Source organism: Melospiza melodia, chromosome 3, assembly GCF_035770615.1.
Source record: "Melospiza melodia melodia isolate bMelMel2 chromosome 3, bMelMel2.pri, whole genome shotgun sequence".
NCBI lineage: Eukaryota > Metazoa > Chordata > Aves > Passeriformes > Passerellidae > Melospiza > Melospiza melodia.
The window spans coordinates 75,732,548-75,744,543 of record NC_086196.1 but is presented as its reverse complement, the minus strand read 5'-3'; positions in this window follow the sequence as shown (position 1 = coordinate 75,744,543).

Below are 11,996 nucleotides of genomic sequence, written 5' to 3'. Positions count from 1 at the left end.
CCCAGTGTTGTACAGCTTGCTTCTTCACCTTCCCGAAGCTGCCGCTCTCGCCGGCTGCCGGAGCCCAAGAAGCGGCTTCTTCGCGCAAAGACGATTGTGCCGCTCACAGGGCTCTCCTTAGCGCGGCTTCTGCCGAAAGACGCCCGGCAGCGGCTCTTACCTCCGGAGAGCATCCTACCTTCGTCTTTCGCGTCTTTTGTAGTCTACATCTTAGCAAAACGCTTTTCCACTATGTCTGGCTAGGAAAAACTGTGCCAGCACAGAAAACATCTCCCATCGTGTTCTAGAAGTTGCACGGATGTCTGCCAAGTGTTTGGGAGGAAGAAAAGAAAAGTTGTCCAAAACAGCTTCCAATCGAATGTTCCTGTGATTGGAAAAGTCAGGAGAGTGCAAAGATACTGTTTTCTATCAGTTGGCAAGGTGCGCACACAATCCCAGTGTTGTACAGCTTGCTTCTTCACCTTCCCGAAGCTGCCGCTCTCGCCGGCTGCCGGAGCCGAAGAAGCGGCTTCTTCGCGCAAAGACGATTGTGCCGCTCACAGTGCTCTCCTTAGCGCGGCTTCTGCCGAAAGACGCCCGGCAGCGGCTCTTACCTCCGGAGAGCATCCTACCTTCGTCTTTCGCGTCTTTTGTAGTCTACATCTTAGCAAAACGCTTTTCCACTATGTCTGGCTAGGAAAAACTGTGCCAGCACAGAAAACATCTCCCATCGTGTTCTAGAAGTTGCACGGATGTCTGCCAAGTGTTTGGCAGGAAGAAAAGAAAAGTTGTCCAAAACAGCTTCCAATCGAATGTTCCTGTGATTGGAAAAGTCAGGAGAGTGCAAAGGTACTGTTTTCTATCAGTTGGCAAGGTGCGCACACAATCCCAGTGTTGTACAGCTTGCTTCTTCACCTTCCCGAAGCTGCCGCTCTCGCCGGCTGCCGGAGCCCAAGAAGCGGCTTCTTCGCGCAAAGACGATTGTGCCGCTTACAGGGCTCTCCTTAGCGCGGCTTCTGCCGAAAGACGCCCGGCAGCGGCTCTTACCTCCGGAGAGCATCCTACCTTCGTCTTTCGCGTCTTTTGTAGTCTACATCTTAGCAAAACGCTTTTCCACTATGTCTGGCTAGGAAAACCCGTGCCAGCACAGAAAACATCTCCCATCGTTTTCTAGAAGTTGCACGGATGTCTGCCAAGTGTTTGGCAGGAAGAAAAGAAAAGTTGTCCAAAACAGCTTCCAATCGAATGTTCCTGTGATTGGAAAAGTCAGGAGAGTGCAAAGGTACTGTTTTCTATCAGTTGGCAAGGTGCGCACACAATCCCAGTGTTGTACAGCTTGCTTCTTCACCTTCCCGAAGCTGCCGCTCTCGCCGGCTGCCGGAGCCCAAGAAGCGGCTTCTTCGCGCAAAGACGATTGTGCCGCTCACAGTGCTCTCCTTAGCGCGGCTTCTGCCGAAAGACGCCCGGCAGCGGCTCTTACCTCCGGAGAGCATCCTACCTTCGTCTTTAGCTCCTCTTCTCATCTACACCTCGGCAAAAAGCTTTTCCACTATGTCTGGCTAGGAAAAACTGTGCCAGCACAGAAAACATCTCCCATCGTGTTCTAGAAGTTGCACGGATGTCTGCCAAGTGTTTGGCAGGAAGAAAAGAAAAGTTGTCCAAAACAGCTTCCAATCGAATGTTCCTGTGATTGGAAAAGTCAGGAGAGTGCAAAGGTACTGTTTTCTATCAGTTGGCAAGGTGCGCACACAATCCCAGTGTTGTACAGCTTGCTTCTTGATCTTCCCGAAGCTGCCACTCTCAGGAGGTAAGAGCCGCTGCCGGGCGTCTTTCGGCAGAAGCTGCGCTAAGGAGAGCACTGTGAGCGGCACAATCGTCTTTGCGCGAAGAAGCCGCTTCTTGGGCTCCGGCAGCCGGCGAAAGCGGCTGCTTCGGGAAGGTGCAGAAGCAAGCTGTACAACACTGGGATTGTGTGCGCACCTTGCCAACTGATAGAAAACAGTACCTTTGCACTCTCCTGACTTTTCCAATCACAGGAACATTCGATTGGAAGCTGTTTTGGACAACTTTTCTTTTCTTCCTGCCAAACACTTGGCAGACATCCGTGCAACTTCTAGAACACGATGGGAGATGTTTTCTGTGCTGGCACAGTTTTTCCTAGCCAGACATAGTGGAAAAGCGTTTTGCTAAGATGTAGACTACAAAAGACGCGAAAGACGAAGGTAGGATGCTCTCCGGAGGTAAGAGCCGCTGCCGGGCGTCTTTCGGCAGAAGCCGCGCTAAGGAGAGCACTGTGAGCGGCACAATCGTCTTTGCGCGAAGAAGCCGCTTCTTGGGCTCCGGCAGCCGGCGAGAGCGGCAGCTTCGGGAAGGTGAAGAAGCAAGCTGTACAACACTGGGATTGTGTGCGCACCTTGCCAACTGATAGAAAACAGTACCTTTGCACTCTCCTGACTTTTCCAATCACAGGAACATTCGATTGGAAGCTGTTTTGGACAACTTTTCTTTTCTTCCTGCCAAACACTTGGCAGACATCCGTGCAACTTCTAGAACACGATGGGAGATGTTTTCTGTGCTGGCACAGTTTTTCCTAGCCAGACATAGTGGAAAAGCGTTTTGCTAAGATGTAGACTACAAAAGACGCGAAAGACGAAGGTAGGATGCTCTCCGGAGGTAAGAGCCGCTGCCGGGCGTCTTTCGGCAGAAGCCGCGCTAAGGAGAGCCCTGTGAGCGGCACAATCGTCTTTGCGCGAAGAAGCCGCTTCTTGGGCTCCGGCAGCCGGCGAGAGCGGCAGCTTCGGGAAGGTGAAGAAGCAAGCTGTACAACACTGGGATTGTGTGCGCACCTTGCCAACTGATAGAAAACAGTACCTTTGCACTCTCCTGACTTTTCCAATCACAGGAACATTCGATTGGAAGCTGTTTTGGACAACTTTTCTTTTCTTCCTGCCAAACACTTGGCAGACATCCGTGCAACTTCTAGAACACGATGGGAGATGTTTTCTGTGCTGGCACAGTTTTTCCTAGCCAGACATAGTGGAGAAGCTTTTTGCCTAGGTGTAGATGAGAAGAGGAGCTAAAGACGAAGGTAGGATGCTCTCCGGAGGTAAGAGCCGCTGCCGGGCGTCTTTCGGCAGAAGCCGCGCTAAGGAGAGCACTGTGAGCGGCACAATCGTCTTTGCGCGAAGAAGCCGCTTCTTGGGCTCCGGCAGCCGGCGAGAGCGGCAGCTTCGGGAAGGTGAAGAAGCAAGCTGTACAACACTGGGATTGTGTGCGCACCTTGCCAACTGATAGAAAACAGTACCTTTGCACTCTCCTGACTTTTCCAATCACAGGAACATTCGATTGGAAGCTGTTTTGGACAACTTTTCTTTTCTTCCTGCCAAACACTTGGCAGACATCCGTGCAACTTCTAGAACACGATGGGAGATGTTTTCTGTGCTGGCACAGTTTTTCCTAGCCAGACATAGTGGAAAAGCGTTTTGCTAAGATGTAGACGACAAGAGAGGCTAAAGAGTGGATGTTAGCAAATGACACCCATCTTCAAAAAAGGCAATTAAGAGGACTCGCCATAGTACAAACCAGCCAGCCTCTTTTTTATCCCCAGGAAGTTGATGAAGCAGCTCTTCCTGGAAATCCTTGCCAGGCACATGACAGATGACCAAATAATGTAGTTAGCATGATTTTTCAGGGGAATTTCATGCTGAACATCACTTTAAACTCCTCTGATGAATCAACTTGACTGGTAGATGAAGGGAATATTATCTGCCTGGGCTTCAGGGAGGTTTTTGACGTACCTCTACATGGCATCACACATACATATGGAAGCAATAGTGCAAAGGGGAGGGAATCAGTGTCTTTTCAGTGATGCTGAGGGAAAAGACAAGAGGCAGTGGGCACACACTGAAATACAGGAGATTGCCTTTGAACATCAGTAAATGTTTCTTTACTGTCAGGGTGACTGAACCACGGCACAGACTGCCCAGAAAGATTGTGGAGCCTGGATCTTTGAAGACATTAAAAGTACACCCAGATAGAATCCTGGGCAAGAGGCTCTAGGTATCCTGGTTTAGGCAGGGGGGTTGGGCCTGGTTAGCCCCACCAACCCCTTCCACTCTCTTTCATTCTGTGCTAGTGAATTCTCTTCAAGATGCATTTCAAAGCACTGGCATGACAAAGTTCTGTGCAGACAGAGATCCAAATGGACATGGCATCTAAGTTCCTTAAGCAGTGTTCAAGAAGAATGTAAAACTCTGGCACAAGTGTCTCTTCCCTAACTGAATCCCTTTCATGGGAAAATTCCCAGCTCTAGAAAGATCTTCTGATACGCATGCTTAAGACTGACACTGGCTGAGCAAATTTCTCCCTATGTATATCTAAGACCAGTTAGGATCTTCACCCAAAGTGCTGTCAACATAGTCACAGAATGCCTATTGTTAAGAAGTGACAGCTTCCATCAGAATGGCAGCTATTGGTCCACAAAATGGATTAATGGATGGGAATTATCTACGTGGGTTAAAAACAAAAATAAAGAGTTGGTCTTTATTTATCAATTTCATGGCAATATTGATAAGGGAAGAAAAAGATCTAAGTCCTTGACTTTCTGGACTCGAGGAAAGATTTTAAAAATTCCTTGTAAAAATGTATGATCACAATCAGACTATTGAAACCATTTTAGTTGGGAACAAAGTTCCAAAATTGTCTAGATAGTGGCAAAGAAGCCAAGAAAATAGGAAAGAAACAAAAAGAGAGCAAAAGAGTCAGCTTCAGTGTACAAGCTCGTTCTAGAAGTAGTCTGCTGGGAAAAGGAACCCCCAGCTAAATTTCCAATGTATTCCTGCGCTTGATTCAGTAACTGGTCAATGTAAAAACCAATCCTTTTGTACAACTTCTTCCAGCAACAAAAACTCCAACAGGTTGACACTACCATCATGCCTGTTCCAGACATATTTAAAAGAGAAATGATGATTTTCTTGAAAACCTACTTACATAAAAGTTGCAAGATGGTGGAGGGATTCCCACATCCTCCTTCCTCCATCTGGCTTGAAAGTATATTTGATAAAATATGCAACAAAGCACATGATTTATAAGGGAGAGTCAAATGGATGATTTGGGAATCGATCTCTTGTTGATAGTAAACTTCATATCCACTCGGTGTGACCTTTTTAAAACAAAATGTGGAGCTGAGGCATGAATCTGCCACAACAATTGTAAAGCAAACATACACACTCCCCTTCATATGCCCCCCCCTCCACACACACCTAGGCACACACAGAGATCAGCATAGCAGATCATGAACACCTTGGAAAAGACTGAAATGCTAAATGCCTCTCTTGATGGGCAAAAGAGCTGGTGCAGTAATTCAAATGCCTGGTACAAAAATTCTGTTTAATATTTAGCTCCTATTTAAAACACAGCTTTTCATTTCATTCTATTTACAGAATATTTTCATTTCATTTGTTTCTTTAAAATTACTTAGTTCTCACCTGTTGTATGTCTAGGAATATTTTCTTCCAAAAATAGAAAAAAATAGATGATATCTTTTCAGCAGAAAACATTGGTTGATACAATTTTAAACCATCATGATATGGAAGAATTCTTCTGTCCCTCTCGAAGGTGGAAGAAGCATTTGGATCACAGATCATCTACAATGAAATACTTGACATGTTTAAGATGCTTTCAATCAATTTTGATCGTCAATTGCTTATTTGTTGTAAACAGTAATTTTTCAGTGAAGGGAAAGCGTGTGTGGTATATCTACATGATATGTTCAAAGGCAGTTCCTACTAATGGCCAGGCTGAATTCCAGTAAATAATGTCCCGAATGATATTTTGCCGCCTTCTTTGGCACTTCATGAAATCTTACCCCGATGAAGTGCTGAAACACAGAGATTTTCTCTTAGAGAGTGTCTCATGTTGTAACCTATCCCATGGATTTTATGCTGTAATTCTTATCTCTTTTAAAATTTACTATCTTCTGTACAGTTTTCATGAAACTTTCTGTTACAGTAGTGAATAGCACAGATAAATGTCATTTTGTACAACTTTGAATTTACCCCAAGAGCTGAGAGAAAACTTGATCCTATACTTCAATCCGAGTTTCTTCTATAGTCCAACTTTGTTTCTCTACCATCAAGCTTCTCCTTTGTTGCTGCTCCAAGCCCCGTCCAAGGTGACCTTGAATACTTTCAGGGATGGGACACCCACAACTTCTCTGGGCAACCTGTTCCAGTGTTCCAGCACTCCCACAGTAAAAAAGGCCTTCCTTTCATCTAATATGTGTAGGAAATCATAAATCTAGGCATAGAAGCTTGGAGTGCAAATTTGAAATTCTTTGGATTTGAAGCACATTTTATATGAATACTGACTTACAGATGACTAAAAGATGTTGATGGGCATTTGAGCTGACAAGTTTTGAAAAAGTGCACGGAAATTAAAATTGAAACCACTAAAATTAAAAACTCCTTGCCATTTTCTTTTTCCTCTCCTATTCAAAATTGCATATGTCAGATATCAGTGCTTCATGCAAACCTCTCAGATGCTCTCAGAGAAAAAGCTTTTCTTTCAGACTAAGTTGCGGTTGACGTAGAACACTAGCAGGAGTGAAAGATTTTCTGGGCATCGGGGCAGCCCGTTCTCCTTGGATTTGTGTGCAGAATGCATTTTATCCAAACTGGAAAATAGATCCCAGCTCTGTTCTATTCATCATCCTTACTTCATCAGGCCAGAAGATTCTGTGAAAAGTAGCCTGTGGACCTTGAAGACAGCGCATGTGAACCAGATGAGAGGTGATAGAGAAGTTGAGGGAGAGAAGAAAGAGCATGAGGCTGAAACCAGAAAGTATTTCTCCACGTGATCATGGAAGATTGCAGGAGCCACTTGGTACTATCAAACCAGCCCAACTTGGCACTTGTGCCACCTTGGGTCTGGGAGCCATGTTGCATATCGTGCATTTTAAGGAGCCAGCTGGCCACACCCAGCCATATGCCCCCAAACACAAACCAAGGCCCTTTTCTCTGGCAAACAAAACTCAGCTGCCCTGCTTCTGGATGGCAGATTGCAGGAGCCACTTGGTACTATCAAACCAGCCCAACTTGGCACTGGTGCCACCATGGGTCTGGTCACCATCCTGCCTATTGTAGCTTTTCAGGAGCCAGCCGGTCACTCTCAGCCATAGGCCCCCAACACAAACCTCGGCCCGTTTCCCTGGCAAACAAAAGTAAGCTGCCCCGCTTCTGCATGGCAGATTGCAGGAGCTACTTAGTACTATCAAATCAGCCCGACTTGGCACAGGTGCCACCTTGGATCTGGGAACCATCCTGTGTATCGTGGATTTTCAGGGGCCAGCCGGCCACTCTCAGCCATATGCCCCCAAACACAAACCACGGACCTTTTCTCTGGCAAACAAAAATCAGCTGCCCCACTTCTGGATGGCAGATTGCAGGAGCCACTTGGGACTATCACACCAGCACAACATGGCACTGCTGCCACCTTGGATCTGGGAACAATCCTGCGTATCGTACATATTCAGGAACCAGCCGAACACTCCCAGCCATATGCCCCCAAACACAAACCTCGGCCCTTTTCTCTGGCAAACAAAACTCAACTGCCCCTCTTCTGGATGGCAAATTGCAGGACGCACTTGGTACTACAAAAAGAGCCCGACTTGGCAGTGGTGCCACCTTGGCTCTGGGAACCATCCTGCGTATCGAGCATTTTAAGGAGCCAGCCGGCAATTCCCAGCCGTATGCCCCAAAAAGAAACCATGGACCTTTTCTCTGGCAAAAAAAACTCAGCTGTCCCGCTTCTGGATGGCAGATTGCAGGAGTCACTTTGAACCATACAACCAGCCTTACTTGGCACTGGTGCCACCTTGGATCTGGGAACCATCCTGCCTATCGTTGATTTTCAGGGGCCAGCCGGCCACTCTCAGCCATAGGCCCCCAAACACAAACCACAGCCCTTTTCTCTAGCAAACAAAATTTAGCTGCCCCGCTTCTGGATGGCAAATTGCAGAAGCCACTGGGTACTACAAAAACAGCCCGACTTGGCACTGGTGCCACCTTGCGTCTGGTTACCATGCGGCGTATCGTGCATTTTAAGGAGCCAGGTGGCCACTCCCAGCCATATGCCCCCAAACACAACCCACGGCCCTTTTCTCTGGCAAACAAAACTCAGCTGCCCCGCTTCTGGATGGCAGATTGCAGGAGACACTTGGTACTATCAAACCAGCCCGACTTGGCATTGGTGCCACCTTTGGTCTGGGAACCATCCTGCGTATTGTGGATTGTCAGGAGACAGCCGACCACTCTCGGCCACAGACCCCAATCAAAAACAAAGGTCCGTTTCCCTGGCAAAAAAAACTCAGCTGCCCCGCTTCTGGATGGGAGATTGCAGGAGGCACTTTACACTGTCAAACGAGACCCACTTGGCACTGGTGCCACCTTGGGTCTGGGAACCATGCTGCGTATCGTGGATTTTCAGGAGCCAGCCGGCCACTGCCAGCCACAGGCCCCCAAACACAAACCACAGCCTTTTTCTCTGGCAAACAAAACTCAGCTGCCCCGCTTCTGGATGGCAGATTGCAGGAGCCACTTGGTACTATCAAACCAGCCCGACTTGACACTGGTGCCACCTTGGGTCTGGGAACCATCCTGCCTATCGTGGATTTTAAGGAGCCAGCCGGCTACTCCCAGCCACAGGCCCCCAACAAAAACCACGGCCCTTTTTTCTGGCAAACAAAACTTAGCTGCCTCACTTCTGAATGGCAGATTGCCGGAGCCACTTGGTACTATCAAACCAGCCCGACTTGCCACTGGTGCCACCTTGGGTCTGGGAACCATCCTGCGTATCGTGGATTCTAAGGAGCCAGCCGGCCACTCCCAGCCACAGGCCCCCAAACAAAATCAACGGCGCTGTTCCCTGGAAAACAAAACACGCCTGCCAACTTTTTGATGGAGTTTGCAGGAGCCACTTGGTACTATCAAACCAGCCCAACTTGGCACTGGTGCCACCATGGGTCATGTAAACATCCTGCGTATCGTGGATTCTTAGGAGCCAGCCGGCCACTCCTAGCCACAGGCCCCCAAACAAAAACCTAGGCCTATTTCTCTGGCAAACAAAAGTAAGCTGCCCCGCTTCTGGATGGCAGATTGCAGGAGACACTTGGGACTATCAAACCAGCCCAACTTGGCACTGGTGCCACCTCTGGTCTGGGAACCATCCTGCGTATCTTGTGTTCTAAGGAGCCAGCCGGCCACTCCCAGCCACAGTCCCCCAAACACAAACAACGGCGCTTTTCCCTGGAAAACAAAACTGGCCTGCCAACTTTTTGATGGCAGATTGCAGGAGCCACTTGGTACCATCAAACCAGCCCAACTTGGCACTGGTGCCACCTTGGGTCTGGGAACCATCCTGCATATTGTAGCTTTTCAGGAGCCAGCCAGTCACTCCTAGCCCTAGGCCCCCAGTCATAAACCTCGGCCCGTTTCCCTGGCACACAAAAGTAAGCTACCCCGCTTCAGGATGGCAGATTGCAGGAGCCACTTTTCACCATCAAACCAGCCCGACGTGGCACTGGTGCCACCTTGGGTCTGGGAACCATCCTGCGTATCGTGTGTTCTAAGGAGCCAGCCGGCCACTCCCAGCCACAGTCCCCCAAACACAAACAACGGTGCTTTTCCCTGGAAAAGAAAACTGGCCTGCCAACTTTTTGATGGCAGATTGCAGGTGCTATTTAGTACTATCAAACCAGCCCGACTTGGCACTGGTGCCACCTCTGGTCTGGGAACCATCCTGCCTATCGTGGATTTTCAGGGGCCAGACGGCCACTCTCAGCCATATGCCCCCAAAAAAAAACCACGGCCCTTTTCTCTGATAAACAAAACTCAACTGCCCCTCTTCTGGATGGCAAATTTTAGGACGCACTTTGTACTACGAAAACCGCCCGACTTGGCACTGGTGCCACCTTGGGTCAGGGAACCATCCTGCCTATCGTAGCTTTTTAAGGAGCCAGCAGGCCACGCCCAGCCATATACCCCCAAAAACAAACCACGGACCATTTCTCTTGGAAACAAAAATCTGCTGCCCTGCGTCTGGATGGCAGATTGCAGGAGCCACTTTGCACCATCAAACCAGCCCGACTTGGCACTGGTGCCACCTTGGATCTGGGAACCATCCTGCCTATCGTAGCTTTTCAGGAGCCAGCCGGTTACTCCCAACCATAGGCCCCCAGACACAAACCTCGGCCCGTTTCCCTGGCAAACAAAAGTAAGCTACCCCACTTCTGGATGGCAGATTGCAGGAGCCACTTGGTACTATCAAACCAGTCCGACTTGGCACTGGTGCCACCTTGGGTCTGGGAACCATCCTGCATATCGTGGATTCTAAGGAGCCAGCCGGCCACTCCCAGCCACAGGCCCCCAAACACAAACAACGGCGCTTTTCCCTGGAAAACAAAACTCGCCTGCCAAGTTTTTGATGGCAGATTGCAGGAGCCACTTGGTACTATCAAACCAGCCCAACTTGGCACTGGTGCCACCATGGGTCTGGTCACCATCCTGCCTATCGTAGCTTTTCAGGAGCCAGCCGGTCACTCCCAGCCATAGGCCCCCAGTCACAAACCTCGGCCCGTTTCCCTGGCAAACAAAAGTAAGCTGCCCCGCTTCTGGATGGCAGATTGCAGGAGCCACTTGGTACTATCAAACCAGCCCAACTTGGCACTGGTGCCACCTTGGGTTGGGAACCATCCGGCGTATCGTGTGTTGAAAGGAGCCAGCCGGCCACTCCCAGCCACAGGCCTCCAAACAAAAACAACGGCGCTTTTCCCTGGAAAACAAAACTCAACTGCCCTTCTTCTGGATGGAAAATTGCAGGACGCACTTGGTACTACAAAAACAGCCAAACTAGGCAATGGTGCCACCATGGATCTGGGAACCATCCTGCGTATCGAGCTTCTTAAGGAGCCAGCCGGCCACTCCCAGCCATATGCCCCCAAAAACAAACCACGGAACTTTACTCTGGCAAACAAAGATCCGCTGCCCCGCGTCAGGATGGCAGATTGCAGGAGCCACTTGGTACTATCAAACGAGCCCGACTTGGCCCTGGTGCCACCTTGAGTCTGGGAACCATCCTGCGTATTGTGGATTGTCAGTAGCCAGTCGACCATTCTCGGCCACAGACCCCAATCAAAAACAACGGCCGGTTCACAGGCAAAAGAACTCAGCTGCCCCGTTTCTGGATGGGAGATTGCATGAGGCACTTGACACTGTCAAACCAGCCCCACTTGGCACTGGTGCCATCTTGGGTCTGGGAACCATGCTGCGTATCATGGATTTTCAGGAGCCAGCTGGCCACTGCCAGCCACAGGCCCCCAAAAACAAAGCTCGGCCCGTTTCCCTGGCAAACAAAAGTAAGCTACCCCGCTTCTGGATGGCAGATTGCAGGAACCACTTGGTACTATCAAACCAGCCCGACTTGGCACTGGTGCCATCTTGGGTCTGGGAACCATCCTGCGTATCGTGGATTCTAAGGAGCCAGCCGGCCACTCCCAGCCACAGGCCCGCAAACACAAACAACGGCGCTTTTCCCTGGAAAACAAAACTCGCCTGACAACGTTTTGATGGCAGATTGCAGGAGCCACTTGGTACTATCAAACCAGCCCAACTTGGCACTGGTGCCACCATGGGTCTGGTCACCATCCTGCCTATCGTAGCTTTTCAGGACCTAGCCGGTCACTCCCAGCCATAGGCCTCCAGACAAAAACCTCGGCCCGTTTCCCTGGCAAAAAAAAGTAAGCTACCCCGCTACTGGATGGCAGATTGCAGGAGCCACTTTGCACCATCAAACTAGCCCGACTTGGCACTGGTGCCACCTCTGGTCTGGGAACAATGCTGCGTATCGTGGATTCTAAGGAGCCAGCCGGCCACTCCCAGCCACAGGCCCCCAAACACAAACAACGGCGCTTTTTCCTGGAAAACAAAACTCGCCTGCCAACTTTTTGATGGCAGATTGCAGGA